Raw genomic sequence first — 20,542 nt, 5'->3', positions numbered from 1 at the left:
CTTCTATCGCGTGTACATAAGTACACACATCGATTTTTTTTATCCACGCCCTCACTTTATCATACAAAGTGGTTGATGGAGTTAATTAGATTAAATCATTTACATATTCGCATTTATGGTGATATCGAAAAATTTTCTCGATTACAGTTTTTATGTCAATTGTGTAGTTAATTTTTTTTTTCGACCATGTCTGATCCTAATAGGATCATATGGGCCTCCATAGAGTAGAGGTTTGTATTAACAGATTTTGTTTTTTACGAGAAATGGATGTCAGCCACTTGCTCAACCAATTAGGTCCATACCCTGACTCACACACAAATTGAAAAACAATATGCGTACCTGCCAGACCCAGGATTCGAAACTGAGACCCACGGCGTTATAGTCCAACGCTTAAGCCGCGCGAGCACCGTGGGTGTCTCAATTTAAGTGGGTAATTTTGGTGGGTTAATTATAATCCTTCATTTATGTTTTAAATTTCTTATTGACAAAATTATATTAGAATATAGTGCTGTCGTCTTGTTTTATTGTTTAACAGTAAATTTTGAGATTATTTTGTCTTCACTGACAAAATTATATTATAATATAGTGCTGTCCTCATGATTTATTGTTTAACAGTAAATTTTGAGATTATTTTGTCTTCACTGAGTTCCGAAAGCCCATCGCTCATTTTATGGTATTGGGAAGTCGTTGATGACATGCCACACAGCTTGAGATGTGTAGTCATTATACATCAGTCATTGCCTCTCAATTCAAATATTTTTCGATATGCTCTCAGTGCTCAGTTACCTGTTAGTATTATGTATGGGTTCGTGTGACATTGGCAAGAGTGATGGCAGAGATTATGTTTGGAATAAATTTCCGCATTATATAAGAATTTAAAAAAAAAATGGTTTCTAAATAAATCTCTCAAACTCAACTTCAACTTAACGTAACTTAATCATTGCATATCAGCAAAAAGCAAGTTTTTATGTAGTAGTTCCAAAAATACTTGTTGCTTTGGATTTATAAAACGAAATTATTAATAATAATATATTAAAACATAGAGACAAGAAATCAGAGTTTTGTTGTTTACTGAAAACTCAAATTGTAAGAATAAGAAAATTGCAACGAGTGGCTTTATCAACTCGAGACGACTTCTTAGTAATTGAGACATCAGCCTAGAATAGCATTGTTTGCTGTAATGTCTTTCCGTTACTTTTTATAGCATGGACGCTAAATCAGGAGGCATCGTAGTGGTTAAGACTGTTGAGATATAAGACGTATTTTGAAAACTCCTGGGAATTCCAGGTTGATAATTTATTAATACTGAAGTCCTTAAACAAATGTAAAATATCCGAAAACTTCTACGTAGTACCACACCATGTCGTGCTATAAAGATATGAGCCTAGTGTCTTATTACCTGCACAATCTCAGATGAGCGGCAAGTGATGATAATATCTATTCATCATCTTTTCCCGCTTTCTTTTTTGCGTCACTTAGTTTCCGTGTAATTATTTTATAGGCTACTATTTGATTTAATAGGCATTTTTTATTATTTAGTTATATGATTTGAGTAACCCCATCCCCACCCACCATGCATATGCAGCCACGGTTTGTACACGGCCACCTTCCATGACATTATAAACGTGTCAGAATGAAAAAATTTTAGTGCCATACTTCCTTGTCCCGAAACGATGCTGCACGAGACTGATGTAGCAACCATGCACCTTAGTGCTTAAAGTAAGAGTTTTAGGAAATAAAAAGAATCTCTACTTGCTCTGCCGTCATTTATCTTTAATGACATGAAGTGTCCTCTTACTTACCCGTGTACTAAAACTTTGCCGAAACAAAGGAGTCAGGAGTTGAAAGGGATGAATCTAAGGAGGGATCAGAATTATTCCATCCTCTATATGACGCAGCAAAAATCTCAAAGTTGGCCTTGGTTGACATCAAGTCGGCGTGGCCAATCGAGCCCGTGTGTAGACGGACCCTAGCAAACAGCTCCGTTCGGTTAAATCCCATCAGCGGGCAGTCCCAGAGGATGTGTTTAGCGTTTTTATGGTCGTGCCCGCATGACAATTCAAATTTATATAGAATACTAGCTGACCGGCAAACGTTGTTCTGCCATATAAATTATTTCTAGTGAATATTTTGGTTGTTAAATAAAAAATAACGAATGTATTATAAGTGTGTGGGGATGGGATCTATGACAGAAAGAGGAATGGAGCGCTGTAGACGATGACCGCCGATAAAAACAAAAAAACAACAACCATTCATTTTCTCCATTCAACATGAGTAATGATGTTCATAATGAATGAATTACCCGTGGCGGGATCTCGTTGTTTAATGTTTATGCAATATCCGTCTTGTCTCTTCCAGAAAATTAGCGGATATTGGAGAGCGTCATATGAACGGTGTGTATCAGCGATGAACTCCAAATTATTTTTTCTTCTTCGAATCACGATTTCTCGCGTCGATGTGCGGTCGCCAACCATGATTCCAGCAACGTCGTCAACAACAGGTGCATCAAATCAACGCACGTGCTCTCCAGCTGGTGTTTTATCAGGATTGATGACAATAGCGTGATTGTCACTTTGCAATTCGTGCATGTGTGATTTGAATAATTTCAATAATTCATTGTGCTCATTCAATAGGGCGTCCAGTTTGCCGACGATACGCCAAGCATTAATTGAGGTTATTGTAGCCGCAACGTGCATCCACACGATTGATGGCCTCACCACCCATGAAGTAAATTTGCTAAAAATTATGTGGTTCGTTTGGCATTGGCACCAATGAGCCTACTTTGTGGTACACTTAGCCTTTGATTTTGAACGTTGAATGGAATTGTTGACCATTGCCGCAGTATTGTGAACTACTTCTGTTGTTCTGAACTTTGAACACTGACGAACAAAGTCATTTGGTAGCATGAATTGAATGTGCGAATAGACTTCAGGAACAGGTTTGAATCTGGAACCGTGCCGATGAGCAAGCCGTTCAATGGTTCTGATGGTATCTCAATTTTTGGTAGTTGCACTTATCCTGATGCGCAACACATCCCGGCTGACTCATGTTTGAATTTGAGCGCATGACAATGGGGACATTCTTTGTCCATAGCACCCAATCAGCACTTTTGAATGAGTGAGATATTCAATATCTGGCTCGTACTCGAATGCGAGACGAAGGAACGAAGCGGATGTAAATGCTCGATGTACTTGTTGGCGTTATCGGTCATTTTCTCTGCGTGTGTTAACTACGAATCGGCGCGCTTGACTCCGTTCCAACTGTCGTTGCTGATTTCATTCAGCTCGTGCCTCTTGTGATTGAGATGCACGCAATTGCGACATGCTCACACGCACATTTTTGTTATCTTGTTGGATTTGTTCGTCTGTTATTTCTGCTATACTATTTTGCATGTTTGTTGATTTATTCGTTCGACGGCCCAAATGGGCCCCCTTGCGTCCTGCTGGCATTGTTCACTGTAATACACGCACATAAATATTAAAATTAAAATAAATCGTACAAAATATTGCACGCACTGCGTTGCGCTATCTGTCATTCAACAACATAAACAATTTCGTTATGTTTGAAATACGAACAACGGTTAAATTTGATCATACAAAAATACTAAAATCACGATTAAAAATGAAAGGCTGGTATAATTGTGAAAATTTGGGGTTATAGGTATTTTGATGCCAAATAAAAAAAATAAAAGAAAATTGTCAAAAAAATATAAGAAAAGTTTTTCTGGATAGAGATACCCTAATCACCTAGCGGTATAAAATATACTTTACGACCTATTCTCATACCTAACAAATCTACATAAAAAAAAATCATAAAAATCGGTCGAACCGTTTCGGAGGAGTGCGACCACAAACACCGTGACACGAGATTTTTATATATAGAGATTAAAAAATCTTAATATTATTTAATATTAAATTCCTAGTTACAAGACCACCAGAAGTTAGTATCGTTCTAGTACCCGATGGACTAGGTATATCAAGTTTCAATAGGATTTGTTTTTGAAAATATACACTGAAATTATATACTTAAAAATATTTATTTTACAGTAAAAAAAATGATAAATTTTACTGATAAGATTACTGGTTACCTATCGTAGAACTGAAGTACGGTTAAATAGTTATAATTCAGGGTTTTACTCCACCCTTATGTATAAACACCCCGTCCGTCTAAATCTGACGAGGGTTTTACAGTTTATAAAGGGTTGCAGGGGTGGTTGTGTAATTTCTTTTAGCGATGATCGTTAGTGGACCAGTTTTGGCGATACCTGGTGCTTAACTTTCCATAAACGATCACTAATTAATCACTCAGGTAGCGCAACTTCATTGGCACGTTGAAGGCATCTGGGTGGCTAAAAAAGTATCTACTTTAGCCAGTTTGTATACAAAAATGCATATGTGATATTAATTATCGTAATAGTAATTTTTCATTTTTAACTTAGAGTTAAATTAGGTACTGATGCCCATATTCTGGATGCCATCCAAAAATAATTGAAAAATTAAATTTGACGATTAAATAACCATGGGATGCATTATTGACGGATTGATTGATGATTTCTTAGGATAGACCGGACTAGGGAAGACTACGAATGATGATGATGAGAGATAACACATAATTACTAGGTTCAAACACTCTTGCTCATGTGACATACACAATATATTATTTAAAAAATAAACTTAGTGTGTAGGAAAATATTCAAGCATAACCTAATATCTCCATAATATTATGTATGTATTTCACTTTAATTTAAACATAGATACGTTTGGCGGTTACCCGAACTTCTAAAATCATGCATTTATTATTATTTTAAAATCCTTACTGACATAAAGACGGCCGGACCCATCTCGGCCTGGTGCACCATGAATCAATATGATGTCTTATACATTATTAATAATGCCTTAATCAGATATAAAACTATGTGATTACAAATGTTATAACTTACGTCATTATTTGAAAACACCATAGATATCTACGAGAAAAAATACGTTGCCCGAAAGAACTTGAACCTATAATAATCGCTGAATTCGCGTCAATATACTTCACCAATTAACCTACGGGCATCCAATCTAATTACGACGAAATTAACTAGTAGTTTTTACATCAAATGTATATCAATTTTCGTTCATTTTGCCTATCGGTTTTTATATTTTAAACCAAGGTATCAATTAAGTGTTCTAATTATTACTTATCGACATCTGAATCACTCGTTGAATAAAAGAAATAGTTTATTAAAAAAATATGTTGTAACAATGGAAAATTACTTACAATAAAATAAATTCACTTACATGTAAATTATAAGTACTACATGGTGCCATAGCATAGTTAACCGTGAACTTTCTTAGCGAAAAAAGATGGCCGTATAGCATTATGATAAAAAAACACGTTGTTTGTGGAGCATTTCAGATAGTAATGTTACAATTTTATTAGACTCGATAAGAACAGTAATTTGATGAAAAACCATGTCATTATTATTAGACAATAAGTAAGTATCAAGTCGTACGTAATTTTGATACCATTTGATATTTACGAGCACCCACCAGAATAATATATAAATTATACGATATTATTGTATTTCTAATTCAGGTACTTACCTTACTTTTGTCTTTCCATTGTATTTTATTTAGACATGAGTTTGGCCTCAATATAGTCAACTGTTTGTTCGCAGAGTAAAGCTAGGCTGGAGTGCTTTTGGCCGCCTGAACAATGTCTTCAAAAGTGACCTTCCACTGTGCCTGAAGCGTAAAGTGTTCAATCAGTGTATGCTTCCCGTAATCACACGTGCGTGTAAAACATGGACTCTTAGTAAAAGAGAGATCCAGAAACATAGAATAGCACAACGCGGTATGGAGAGGTGCATGCTGGGTATAACGCGAAAGGACAAAAAAGGAAGGATGAGTGCATAAGGAAGCAGACAAGGGTTTGCGATGTGATAGAGTTCATTAAAAGTCTCAAATGGAGATGGGCTGGGCACATTGCTAGAAGAAAAGACAATCGTTGGACGAATTTAGTCATCCAGTGGTATCCAAGACGTACAAAACATCCGCAAGATAGTCCTAGAGGCCTCTGGATCGGTGAAATGATAAAGTTCTGCGGAAGTACGTGGCAACGCAACACACAGTACCGATAGAAGTGGAAGCAGCTTTAAGAGGCCTTCATCCAGCAGAGGATAGATTCAGGCTGATGATGATGATGATGATGATAATGATAGTCAACTGCATATTACGAACAAATTTCCGGACACGATATCATTCAAATGTACTATCATTTACATAAAATTTCTGTATATACAACATTTATATTTTTTCTTTCTCAATTAATAATATTGCTATATCTTATTCAATCATTTTTTTGCTTAACGTTCATTTTCATTGCGTAATATCAATTTTCATTCAATAAACGTCAGAGAATTCCATTATCGAAAGCCATTATTATAATATGATTAAGGCAATGGTCAATAAAATAATCGTAATTTAAATTTGGTGTTCAGTTGAATTTGTTCAGAGCTTAAAGGCAATGAGGCAGAAAGCTTACCCTTTTGAAAGTTTATAAACGCAAACCCTTGCCGAAGACATTTAAAAAGAGAGTAATCTACCGGGACGTTTTAGTTGGGCCCTTTGCAATATGAATACAATGGTTTGGAAATATACCGAGGACTTAAATAAAATCTGGTTGTTAGTCGGAATTTTGCGGTGTACCTAATATTCCAATTAGATACCTAATATAAAAAAAGATAACAAAATACCTACAATATTAGGTTAAAGTTAACTATTTTCTTTTTAACTGTTAAAAAAAGATCCTTAAAATAATATAATAGATACCCACATTCACATGTAACTAATCTGATGAAAACTATATTAATGTCTTCACTAAACTACTCCACCCCGCACCACACTTGGTTTTAATCGGACGTATCATGGTATCCTACCTTCATGGATGAAACATCATTGTTTTTATATCTAAGGACTAGTTACTCAAGATATGTACTTAAATGTGCTTTGACTGAATTTACATAAGTTAATAGTTCCCATGGGTGAAAGAGGCTAGTAGGATGGCTGGTTAAACTGGATTCAGCAGCTCTTTCCATTCCGTACTTTTGTACACACTCTAGGATATTCCCAAAGTATGTAGTTTACATTCAGTATTTCTCCACCACAAGAAAATGTGGAATAAGTAACAAGACCAAGCTCATATAGTCAGGAATTGACTGCTACAGTCATCTGGAGTCAAAGCAGTTATATCCATTTGATATTTAATATTAAATTTGGAAAACAATATATGTTGACCACAGCACAGATTAATAAACTATAAATGAAAATACAGTCGCTATGTAGCAGGATTTTGAAGCCGAATTTAATTTATGACTTAATGACAATCATGCCATAAAACGCTTGAAACACAAAGCATCCATAATGTCCTGTTTCTGTTACGTGACAAAATCTTAAGCATACAGATGTAACGGAAAATTGAAAAATAATATATTTATACTTATTTAAGTTAATACGATATTTAAAAGTTTTTACAACCTCACTTAGAAGACATTCCATTATTTTATCTTGCCTGGTTATTCACTTGGTTTTATTTATACTTTCAGAATATTTACGAAAAGACTTGAAATTATATTCGTAATATATTTTTATCTGATGAACTGTATCTACTAGACATTCATCGGAACTTCATGACTGAGGATCTATCTGAGGACCAAACAAATTTTTAAGACGTTAAAAGTGAACCTGCTGCAGGTGACTCAAGAGAATTTAAGCTTGGCTTGCCTATTATTCAAATATACTGAAAGCCATCTTGATCTATCCACAGAGTGTACACGACGGATCTAGGGAATGCAGACATATACTGGAGAGAAGCTAGAAAGACTGACGAATGACAGGTTTTCTTGGAAGCGTCGCGTGATTAACATTATGCTTCAACTAAGGGGTGGACATAATCGAATAAATTAGCTAGATAGGCTTCCAATTTATTATTCTTAAGAATAAAATTTATTTGACTTAGTAATAACATAAAGAGATAAGTTAAAAAAGCTCTACATGAAAGCTTATCTTGGTAAATTTATCATACAATCTAATGATGTTGATCGTTATCGACCGTAAATAGGAGTACCTAACTGGAATTGCCTGCGAATCTACTTCTCGCAGATCGCCCTATATTATCAAATACACACTCACAAACAACCACACGTGTGTTCCACAAACAATAGAGTCTCCCCAACCCCCTGGGGATCTGCCACAAAGCAAGCGCCTAAAACTTATTTACCCCCTTAATTGCCTATTACTACAGTATTATTTCACACTTAAGTTTATTAAACCCTAATTAAAAGCTAACAGCTTATGATGTGTAAATAAATAAACCAGCATACGATGTGCCAACAGTCATCTTGGCTGATTTTGATGGCTGGAACGTGTTTGTATTTGATTATGTACTAATCTTTACGCTTTATATTGTATTAATTAAAATTTTAAACAATAATATTAAATTTATTTACTCCAACATTACTAATACGAAGCCAATGATCGTAGATAGAGTAGGATGGCAACTTTTGTAAAAGAATAATGATGACACAATCGGGCTCGCGCGGTAGTTCTCTCATGCAACTGTCACTCTGAACGAAATTCAAGTAAAATACACCGGATTTATCGAAATAGATAACTTCTACCAATCCATCAATCGATGCGTTCTTAGCTATGAATATTGTTACCCTATATTGCTTTGCTTGTGATTTAAAAAATTGTATTATTGTTAGCAAACAAATATTATTAAGTGTATTTACAAGAATATTGACAGGTGATTCAATTCAATTCAATTCATTTATTTTTTTAACATATTGTGGACATTACAAATTATAAGTTTAAGACGTTCACAACATGACACTTAGTAACAAAGATATATAAATATAACAGTATTACATAAAAAAAGAGATATATCAGTAGATGAATTAGATATACTGATAGTGATTAGTGATACTGCCACCTGGTATTTTCTAAGGAATAATAGCCTACTACTTATCAGTATTATTTAAGAAAAACGTATTGAATGTTACTTTAAATCATATTAGATAAAAAAATAACAAATCAAATGAGCTTTGCAATATAAATATTCATTATTAATGGTGCCATAATATTTTTTTATACTATTATTATAGGCATTCTATAAAATTGTATTATACTATTTTATAGTGATAGAATATTAAATTTCTAGAAAATCGATGCAATAAAATGTGTTATATTATTTTTACTAGTATTGATTTTAGTAGGTAATAACCATTTAAATATACAGGAAATTGCTTTCAATATACCTGTGATAATTTATTTTATTATCGCAGAATACATCATAATATTTCATCAATCATCTCCCTTCCAGGAAGTCCATAAAATATTGAATACAAAACACGACACGTACTCGACATATTAAATTATTGAAGGATGGAACAAATATCGAGTCAGGCATTTTCCCATTCGACTGAAAATTATTATATTATTATCTCGCTATAAAATAATTGATGAAACGCGCGACAGCGAGTGAAACAAAACACTTACACTTGTATGGGGCACTTAGGAAAGGAGTGAATTAATTATTTGGTAACGCACATTGGTTGCGAGTCGTGGATCCATCCTTTGATGAATATACTAAATGTTTTCGAGGGAGGCATCAAATTATTGAACTTATATGACAAAGTATATATACACGAGGAAATGCGGGCTATGGAACGGAATTAAGCTCATCCCTCTGAGCTTAAAGCTTTCATAAAATTTTATAATAACCGTATATTTTTATTATCATAACATATTATGTAAATATATTATTAAAAAGCGATAAAAATTTATAATAAAAAATATTTTGAAAACACCTCAAAAATATATTATAACCACAAGAAAATATATTTTTGAAAAAATACGACGCACATGTACTCTGTAAACTGAGCTACTGTACGAAAACATTTTCTTGGCTACGTGTTAATACTGTGAACTAACATGCTCCGCCCATTTTTAACCGCAATTCCATTATAAGCTCCTCCCATTTAGTAAACAACAGCGCCTGGAAACGTAGCCAAGAAGATGTTTTCGTACTGTAAGTATATGCATCCTATCTATCTGCGTCGAAATTAACTAGTAGTGTTTTACAATATTCTCTGAAGCGCTTTCCAAATTGTGTTTTTGATAAATTATTTTAAAACACAATAAAAAGTTGATGTGTAGCTTAAGAATTCATTTCAATGCCACGGAAATATGTGGGCATACATTTATATCATTAAATCGTTTGCACAGGAGACGTATGTATTTATAGACAATAATGGTTATTTTCAATTTCGTAGTTGATTACAGAATTATGAATTATGAAAAAAAATAATTTCTTACTATAATAGTCACTAAAATTTAAATATGTCTGTTTTGTTGTCAAAAAAAAATAATAGAGTGATAATGACGGTCAGCATTTCTTCAATCATAACTAGATCAGTAGAGTCTGTTATGATTTGTTAATTGCGACAATACCTCTTTTAATATATGTACTGCATTTGTATAAAGAAGGACAATCCATGAATCCTCACGAATTCCGTCATTTGACGTAGTCAACTAACGTTCCGTTTGAATCAAGGCTCTCAGTTCATTAATATAATCTTGATTACATCGATCTCACCAGTACATCCATTTCCGCGGTTATAATCTCTCGCTGTTATCCGTATTATTGTATTTATTGTATTCTTGTACCGATAAATAAATGCTCTCCTCCAAATAACCAAGCAACCGCGATCTTTATCTCTCCTCCACCTTATCTACCACCAAAATTAATTATGATGGTATAATATACTATATACAATACAAATAACTCTAATAAGAGCGTAAGTTCATATTCTTCTACTGACTGAAAGGTTAGCTAATAACTCGAGTTGTTGTGAGCGATTGTAACAGTGTACTTCCAAGATTCGACGAGGATATCTAGAGAAAAGTGCAGACTCTCGAGCTTTGGTTGAATGTCATGTCTCAGCGTTACATGTAAATTGCACTAAAACATTTTACCGTGGCACAGTTTGCAGTGAGCATTTTTATCGGAGAGATGTCCGTATACTATACGGTCTTCAATTTTATTAGATTCAATATGAACGTTTATTAAATTTTCATGCTGATTTTGATAAAGTTCGTGAATTCAAGAATGAAAACCTAACCAACCTAACCAAAAAATAATCCAGTATATCGAATATTTTCAAAATATGTTTGCTGCTGGCTTCCTGTAAAGTTTAAGCCGACAAGAACTGTGTTTTATTAAGACATGAATTTTATGTCAGTTCTTTACGACCCAAAGAGGTTGGACAGTGTTTAATATATTGTCATATATTTTCGATACAACATTTCACGGTGAAGTGTGATACGGCTAACTGCATACGTACAAGTTTCCGGATACGGTTTCACTACTGTACAAGAACATAGGTAGCATGCAGCATTAAATTTGGTCCTCATATAATACACATGCGACTTATATCTATCTTTCTTTTGCTTTCACCGCCCATGTCTTAAATTCATATATTAAACAAATTAAAAAGAAAATTGATCTCAAATGGTTTTTTTAAGTTTAAATAGCAATATAATATATCGTGTCATAAAGTAGTAAACAGTACATCAACTACTAAATCCTTGTCTTATTGGTTCGGTTGGTTCGCAATTGGGTCGAGATCAGATGTCGGTTTATTTATGTTTATTTTCAGTAGAAAACTTTGAAGTTGTCTCTAGGAAATACAGAAAAAGAGCATTCCCAGTAATGAGTAAAATTTATGAAATCCACTCTGGCAAGAAAACTTTCTACTGAGAATGTAAACTTTACGAGAGTATAAAATCAGTTTAATCCTCCATAGAAAAAACTTTCATCGTTGTTTTTCATGTTGAAACAAAATTAAAGACCAAATTTATGCTCCGTTACCGTGGCTTAACTCTTTCACTACTATTATGAAAAACTCAGTAGGTATATTTAAATATGTATGACTAAACTTGAAGAAAGACTGCATGAATAATTTAGTTATGTTTTTATTATTGACCACTATATTTAAAAAAAACTGTCATCACATTATAAGTATTAACTATCATAAGGTATTTGTTGAATAAAATATATAATATTGTATTGGCTATGTTTACTAAAGTCGGAGAATGGTAGAATTGCCACAAACTGCAAATATCTCAGTCACCTGCCACTTTGCAAACGACATTGTAGTCTTTGCTAATAATCCAGAAGACCTTCAAAACAAGATGCACGAGCTTTCAAATAAAACCCTTTACGAATGTTTAAAGATAATTATCTCATTGACAAAAGATAAAATGCGTTTCTGAACCAAAGGCGATTCTTATCAAAGGTAATCAAATTGAGTGGGTCGACAACTATGTTCATCTTAGACAAAATGGCGGTATTTATGATGAGATTGCTGAGTAACAAACTGATATGGGGCGCAATGGGCATCTGAATAGTATCTTCAAAAGTGACCTCCTATTATCTCTTAAGTATTGCTATCAGTTCTCAAATTTTGAGACATGTACCGTCAATGTAAGATAAGTCCTAAAATTATGAGTAGGTAGCGGAACGTGGTATGGAAAGGTGCATGTTATAACGCAAAAAGGCCACACAAAATAAATGGCTAAGAAAGCAGACATTGTGACTATTGAGAAGGATATACGTGACGCGTTGCTAATAATTTATTAATGCTCGGCTCTATTTTTGGCCGCTGCTTTCTTAAATTACTGCGATTTGTTAAATTTGTTGTCGGCCTATTTTTTAGTTTGTAACAGATTTGTTACCTCGCCGACCCCACGTTCTACTGAATGTAAGGAAATAGGAGATGATTTTTTTTAAATTGTATTTTTTTTTGGCGGGCATGAGTGCACATTTGCACACTTGCATTTTATGACGTATTCATTTAGAATATACCTTCTTTAACCATGTTTCTCACTTAGTTAAAACATATTTCTGTCACTCATCAGTCTTCTAACATATACCCAGGTCATGCTAGCATCCCGTAGCTCTGATGTTTATACTCTGGATTGTATTTTTAGCGACTCAGGATGCCGGGATCCGGTTGGTTTGAAGAGCTGCAGAGCCAGGTTGAAATTCTTTTGAGGCATCCGCAGCGTCCTGATCTTCACTCTTGTGATAAGATGCTACATGGTCCGCTTTCTTATTTCCTCGTTACTTCTAAAGTTATACCACCATACATCCAGTATCTCTCGCAAACATCTGTTCTCGAAACTCAGTATACGGTAGCTCTGAGTCTTCGTTAGATGACATATATGTATTTGAGAAAATAATAATATATGTAATCTTACATGATATGCTATCGTTTTGGTCCTTTGATACGAAGTGAAAACTTGAATACTCGCAGACACAATACTCAAAAAACTTAAAGCTTTCAAAATGCGGGTGTGCAAACAAATACTACGTATTAAGTGAAAGGATGAAGTTACGAATTTAGAGGTAATATTGTAAATGCAAAAGGGATTTACTTTAGTTCAATACTATTATATTATAATGGTAGATTTTTGGTAAACAAGACTTGTACAAATTCTTTCGACTACAATGACTGGTTTGAGTTCAGTACTTCGTCTTTATTTTATTTAATCAGTGACAAATAGATTATTGAAATAATCATCTTTAATATGGTATAAAAGACAGAAGAAGAATACATTATTATAATATGCTATTGCCACTAAATCCTACTTCAGATAATTGGAACTTTAAAAATACTGAAACTGTTGCAAGTCAAATTACAGTCATATTATAATATGGGGTGTTTTTGCTTAGATATAACTTACAAAAGGGTTAACTGTCAAACCAACTTTTGATATTGCGCTCACTTTTTTACATTTATGATCAGTATAGTCTGGTAAATCGTCATGAATATATGCACGCATGGATAAAGCTAGTAAATTATCCTAATTTACCGTTTCAATCAGTTGTCAATGGGCTTAACTTATAGACGGTATTTTACGGGTTTTAAGAAGTGAAGCAAAGTTGCCGTATTATATAGAGTGAGATCAATCCGGAAGACACCCTACAGACTTTGTTACTTCTACAAAAAATCCATCGTTTGGAGCAGTTTACATATTGGTGGTATCATCGGACTTTATTTTTTCAAAAATGAGACCAGAGCTCGCGATACAGTCAATGGTGATCATTACAAGACCATGATTAATGATATTTAAAAAAAATATATAGATAACAGTAATTTGGATGAGATGTGGTTTCAACAGGATGGCGCTAGGTGCTATATAACAATCGCAACCATCAAATTATTGAAATCAAAATCTGGCGATAAGTTGATTTAGAAAAACTACGGGGTCACGTGAAGTCATTGGTTCATGCTGATAAACCTGCAACAATTATCGCATTGGGCGCCAACTTTATTTATGTTATTCGTGATATGACCAGTTTAAAAAAGTGGCCTAAAATTGGATGTCCGGAATACGTTATGTCAAGAATGGTCGCGGTGGCATTATTATTATCTGGTCGGCTTGAAGAACAGGAAAGCCAGGTTCTCTTCTGGCATCCGCAGCACGTAGCCGAGTCAGGTCCAACGTCGCCTCTTCACTTTTAGCGTGATGAGAGACTGCTTGGTGCGTTCTCTTATCTCCTCGTTGCTTCTAAAGTCATACCGCCGCACACCCAGTATTCGTCGCAAACATCTGTTTTCGAAGCTCAGTATACGGTTGCTGTAAGCCTTCGTAAGGTGCCATGATTCGCTACCGCAAAGCAGCACCGTCAGAATGCAAGCGTCGAATAGGCGGCATTTTTAATAATTTTACTGCAATGTATTTATCTTTTGAATAAAATAACTAGTTAATGTAAATTAGTGTTATTATTTCACAATTTAAAGTTCTATCGGTCTTTACAAAATACCCTCTATATTTAAATCGATTTACTTTCAATGTCTATTATAATAGGTAGCATTCAGTTACTTCACTTTATATTTTGTTACGATCGATTTTGTAAGAAATCGTAAATTACTCGCAGAAAGAGATAAAAAAATAATCCTGAAAGGGTTTCCGACAATCAAAGCCTATTCTTAAAATGCAAATGTGGCTCTATTCAACGAATGAATTTCCGGCAAGTGCATAAAGTCGAAGCGGTATCAATTGAACTCTGCGCTATTTCGCGTATCACGTAACAAAGGAACCCCCCGTTTTGATCACTTGTTATTTTTCATCCCCTACCCGTAGAACGTGATTCCACTATTCCCCAGCCCGACTGCGCATTGCCAAAGTGCGTATTCAAACAGCCCGCCAAACTCTGTGGCGTAATATATATTGTTGTCCATATATTTACGTTAGACGTATTATTTACCATACTGTGCCTGAGTACGGCGCAGCATGCGAATGTTACAAATAACCATCGACAAAGTATTGGTAATAGGGATTGCAATACCGGTATTCTATTATTTATCGATACTGAAATACCGGTTTCAAAAATCCAATATACCGGTATTTTCGGTATTAAGAAAGCATACACGTTTATGTTTTTCGAAATTGAAATTAATGTTATTTTGACATTACTTACTACTATAGTGTATATTAAATTTAATGTATAAGTTTTATACTTTCAAAATGCAAATATGTTATTGTATTATTGTATTGAAACTAACAAAGGTTAAATTTATTAAAACAAAATCCCTCAAATATACTCAAAGACTTATAATTAATTGTCGCAATGAATTAATGTATTATTTCGAAAAAAATAACATTCGTGCCTCATATTTCCAATTATTTTATAACTATTGATCCAACGTTGATAGTATATCCAACAAACGTTAAATTTCTGAGAGATTTTTCTGTACCCGGACTTATTGTACATATTTGTAAAAATTACAAGTTATAAAATATTATGATCTATGCATATTTACAAAATTACATATTTTGACACCCACGGTGGCCGCGCAGCTTAAGCGTTCGACTATAACGCCGTGGGTCTCAGGTTCGAATCCTGGGTCTGGCAAGTACACATATTGTTTTTCAATTTATGTGTGAGTCAGGGTATGGACGTAATAGGTTGAGTAAGTGGCTGACATCCATTTCTCGTAAAAACAAAATCTGTTAATACAAACCTCAACTCTGTAGAGGCCAATATTATCCTATTAGGATCGGACATGGTCGAAAGAATATTTACAAAGGTACTTTAGGTTGCTATAAAATGTGTGTTTCAAATAGATTTTAATAGTCATATTTATTGATAGGTACTATTTTTTTCTATAATATGTTTTGAAGTATAACGGTATTAATACCGGTATTCAATAAGAAATACCAAAATACCGGTATTGATATATTCATTTTGGTATTGCAATCCCTAATTGGTAAATATACATTACTAAATTTTCAGTCAAAGCTATAAAAATATTGAAAGATTTTGTAAATGGTCACGACTAATTAATTTATAACCTAAAAATAATATGTCGAAGACTATTTTAGATTACATTGGGTTAGTGATCGAGATAAATAATTTATAGCCTGCATAATATTAATTGAACATGTCATTTCATGTCACTATAAATGATGGCAGAGCAAGTAAAGATTCTTTTTTTATTTTCTCAACTCTATTTTTAAGCACTAAGATTCGTGGTTGCTGCATCAGTCTCGTGCAGCTTTGTTTTAGGATAAAGAAGTGTGTCACTATTTTTTTTTCATTCTGACACGTTTATAGCGTCATTGAAGGAGGCCGTGTATAAATCTGTTACATATTAATACATGTAATACATTGTTACAATATAAAGAAGATGGGGTAACTCAAATCATTGCCCGCTGCTGGGGTCCGACTGAGTGGGGTTGTTTGTTTGGGTCCATCCATACACTTGATTTGATATCAACCAAAGCCAACTTTGATTCGTTACTTTCAATTTCTGATTTCTCTGTTTTAGCAGAGTTTCAGTATACGATTACAGAGTACACTTCACTAAAAATAAATAATGGCAGTGTAAGTCAAGATTCTTTTTTATCTTATAAACTCTTTATATAATCACTGAGGTGCATGGTTGCTGCATCAGTATTGTGTAGCTTCGTTTCGGGACAAGGCATTATAATCTTTGAAAGCTGCGTATACGTCATGATAAGTGGAGATGGGGTAAAGCAAATCATTGCTCCAATATGATATGACACACAAGCTTTCTTTACAAAAACGACTTACATGTAAGTTGGTTAAGGAAACAATTATAGAAATGATTAATGCAATAAAATCATATTATATTAAAATTTGATTGAACGTACATGCTTTTACACATCAATGACTTAATTCATGTGGGCATATAGTACGATCGATCAAAATCCATCCCGCGATTGGCGCGTCGGTCAGGCCTAGATGATCATAGAGATAATTATGTATTTTACTTAAAAAATGTACTGAACGTAGTATTATAGATAATCTTAATCTGTTCTGTTTCTAGTATGTTATCTAGTATAATATGAAATGCATTAAATTAGATGAAAAAAAAATATTAAACCCAACCATGTATACTTTTAAATCTATCTCTATTCTGCTATGTAACAAGACTTGGCGGTCTGTGTGCATACATAAAATGGCAATACGGAGCCCGTTGTCGTATCTAACGATACTGCCGACAAATGGAATTCGTTCCTAACTTATGCATTCTCTTATTACATGGCCTCAGTGTTGCCGTAACTTCATTAACCTACCGAAAACTAGCGACCCGGTAAAGTCGTTTTCCTATGTCAGGCGCCCTGCTGGGAAATACATTTTTCTTACGAAATTTTATTATATTTGATACCGAAGATTCTAAGATTTTCTTTTGTTACCATTGTCATAAATTTGTATTATTATTTGCCGCATATGATTGCTCTTGAGAATAAAATTCTTAAGATTCAATTAGTCGCTACTGTAAAGCCTTCGAGAACAGATGCTTACAGCGAGGTCTTGTATGACTTGGCGCCATTAAATGGACACTGGGGCAACTATACGCCGCAGAGGTCAATGAAATAGATATGATTTGAACTAGTATAATATTCAATTAAGTCTAGTATAGAGTAATACAGTCATATTAATTGAGTTAGCATTTACTTGGTAGAATTCCATTTTAAAATAAATGAAAATATAATTAATATTAAATTTTACAGGTTTTTATAAAAAGGTTTGTCGATAGCTATTTCGGTCGTAACACCATTATCAAGACTATTCAGATAAGCCGTTGGCCTTTGCTTAAATACTATACGCATAGATAGAGACAGAATACATTTTCTTATTCGTTCAAACAATATTACGACTTTGTATACTTACAGTATTTACTTACAGTACTTACAGTATACTTAGAACAATATTACGACTTTGTATACTTACAGTACTTACAGTATACGTACAGTATACGTAAAGTCGTAATATTGTTTGAACGAATAAGAAAATGTATTCTGTCTCTATCTATGCGTATAGTATTTAAGCAAAGGCCAACGGCTTATCTGAATAGTCTTGATAATGGTGTTACGACCAAAATAGCTATCGACAAACCTTTTTAAAAAAACCTGTAGAATTTAATATTAATTATATTTTCATTTATTTTAATACAGTCATGTAATAATTTACGATTTACAAATACTCATATCAATGGTGTACTTTTGCATTACAATATTGCACTGACTAGTACTACGACTACTTCATCATGTTAGGTTACAGTATTAGGGTATTGAGCAAGCACAAGATTACGCCACTTCCTTTGCTCCATCGCCACGTCTCGCGACTTCCGCCATCTGAGACCTGCACTTAAGAGTCAGCCGTCACAACCGAATTATTGATGCTGTGCCATAAGGGTGCTGAGTGAATTGTCCTTTATGTCTTCGAACTTGACTGTAAAATTTTCTACATAAATTGAAAATATTCGTAAAGGCTGATTTTTCACACATTTTGTCAACGCGGGATCATGTACATTTCCACTTATTTTCAAATCATGATGAAATTTGTTAAATAAACATTGTATTATGGATACATAATGATTACGTATTAGTATATACTAAAAGTCACGTGAAATAGGGTTTAAATCGTTAAAAATACACTATTTATGATGTAACTAACAACTTGTAAACATTTCATAAGAATTAGAGATGTATAGCTCTTACAAAATTCATTATATTATATTTTTATCATAAATAATGTGGATCAAATAATTTTTGACTAGAAGAATAATTATTGGATCGAAAGATTGTGAAAGAAGAATGTTCTTAGACCTTATTTCAATTAACCATTTTTAAATGCTTTTGCAGAGCTGTGTAATTGCATTTTTATTCTTATCCCGTTGAGTTAATTTAAAATATAGAATTAACTTAATTTCTTGTTTTTTTTTCGCATTTTAGTGAAGGAGATGTATCCACTCGTAGTTCTTTCATTTAAGATTCTCAATTGTACAAGTATTTAAATCCACAGTGAAAGGAGTATCAGAGCTTCAAGTCTGTCTAGACAACTGAATAAACTTTCATGAAAAATGTTGAAAATTGTCTTAGAAATAATATGTCTTTTAAAAATCCTTACTTAAAGACTTACTATTTATATTTTTTATAGTTTTAGCATTTACGACTATTTATCAAAACACTAGCAACATAAAACAATATAATTTTTAACCGAACATTAAATGCCGATTGGTAAGCACTCATACCATGTTTAACATTTTAAGGGTAGAGTAATGGGTATTAGATACATCTGGTAACAAAACAACGTGACATTTAATTAAATACAATTGAATAATAACACTGAAAAATCTTTACTTTGATATGGCATTTTTGGAGGAAATAATATAAACTGCTTTGCAAAATAAAGATTATAACTTAGATACTTTTACCAGAAAAGCTCGATGTCAGAAAATTTTAATTGGAATTCCTATAATAATATAAAGAAAGTTTATAAGAAATTTCGAGTATTTCAAAGGAAACCAATGTTTTATTAAATAGCATGAAAACTATATATTATATATAAACATTATCGTGAGGCTCGATAGTTTCGGCACGACATAAGACGTAGTTAGAGAGGCGACGAGCAGGAGGAATCAACGCAAAAGGCATGCTCACACAACAGATTAATAATATAGAAATGTGAAAGCCAGTCGTCATGGACCACGGGTTTAAAGCAAGACTCACTTTATTACTTTAGAGCCTTAAATATTGAATCCACGTTTCGTTTACAAGACGCTTAAATGCATAATTATTATTATACAGAAGAAACTATTAGAAATAACGTATCCACATACATAATTATTTGAAAACATCTCATGCATATTATGCCTATTAGAAAAAAAATCTCTTTTAGAAAAAAATACGACATCCGACGGGAAGTAAACCTATATCCGATGGATTTGCGTCAATGTGCATTTCTAATTAAGTTACAGGCATTCTACTTAATTACGATAATTTTAACTAGTAGTTCTTACATGAAATGCGTATCAAATTATATTACAATGTTGGCTATCGATTTTGTTTAGTTAGATATTATCAATTAATGACAAAAAGAGGAATGAGTGGATAAGGAGGCAGACAAGGGTTTGCGATGTGATAGAGTTCATTAAAAGTCTCAAATGAAGATGGGC

This window comes from Rhyacophila brunnea, unplaced genomic scaffold, assembly GCF_057557595.1.
Source record: "Rhyacophila brunnea isolate RB1 unplaced genomic scaffold, BYU_Rbru_1.0 scaffold_8, whole genome shotgun sequence".
NCBI lineage: Eukaryota > Metazoa > Arthropoda > Insecta > Trichoptera > Rhyacophilidae > Rhyacophila > Rhyacophila brunnea.
Note: the sequence above shows the minus strand (reverse complement) of the source record.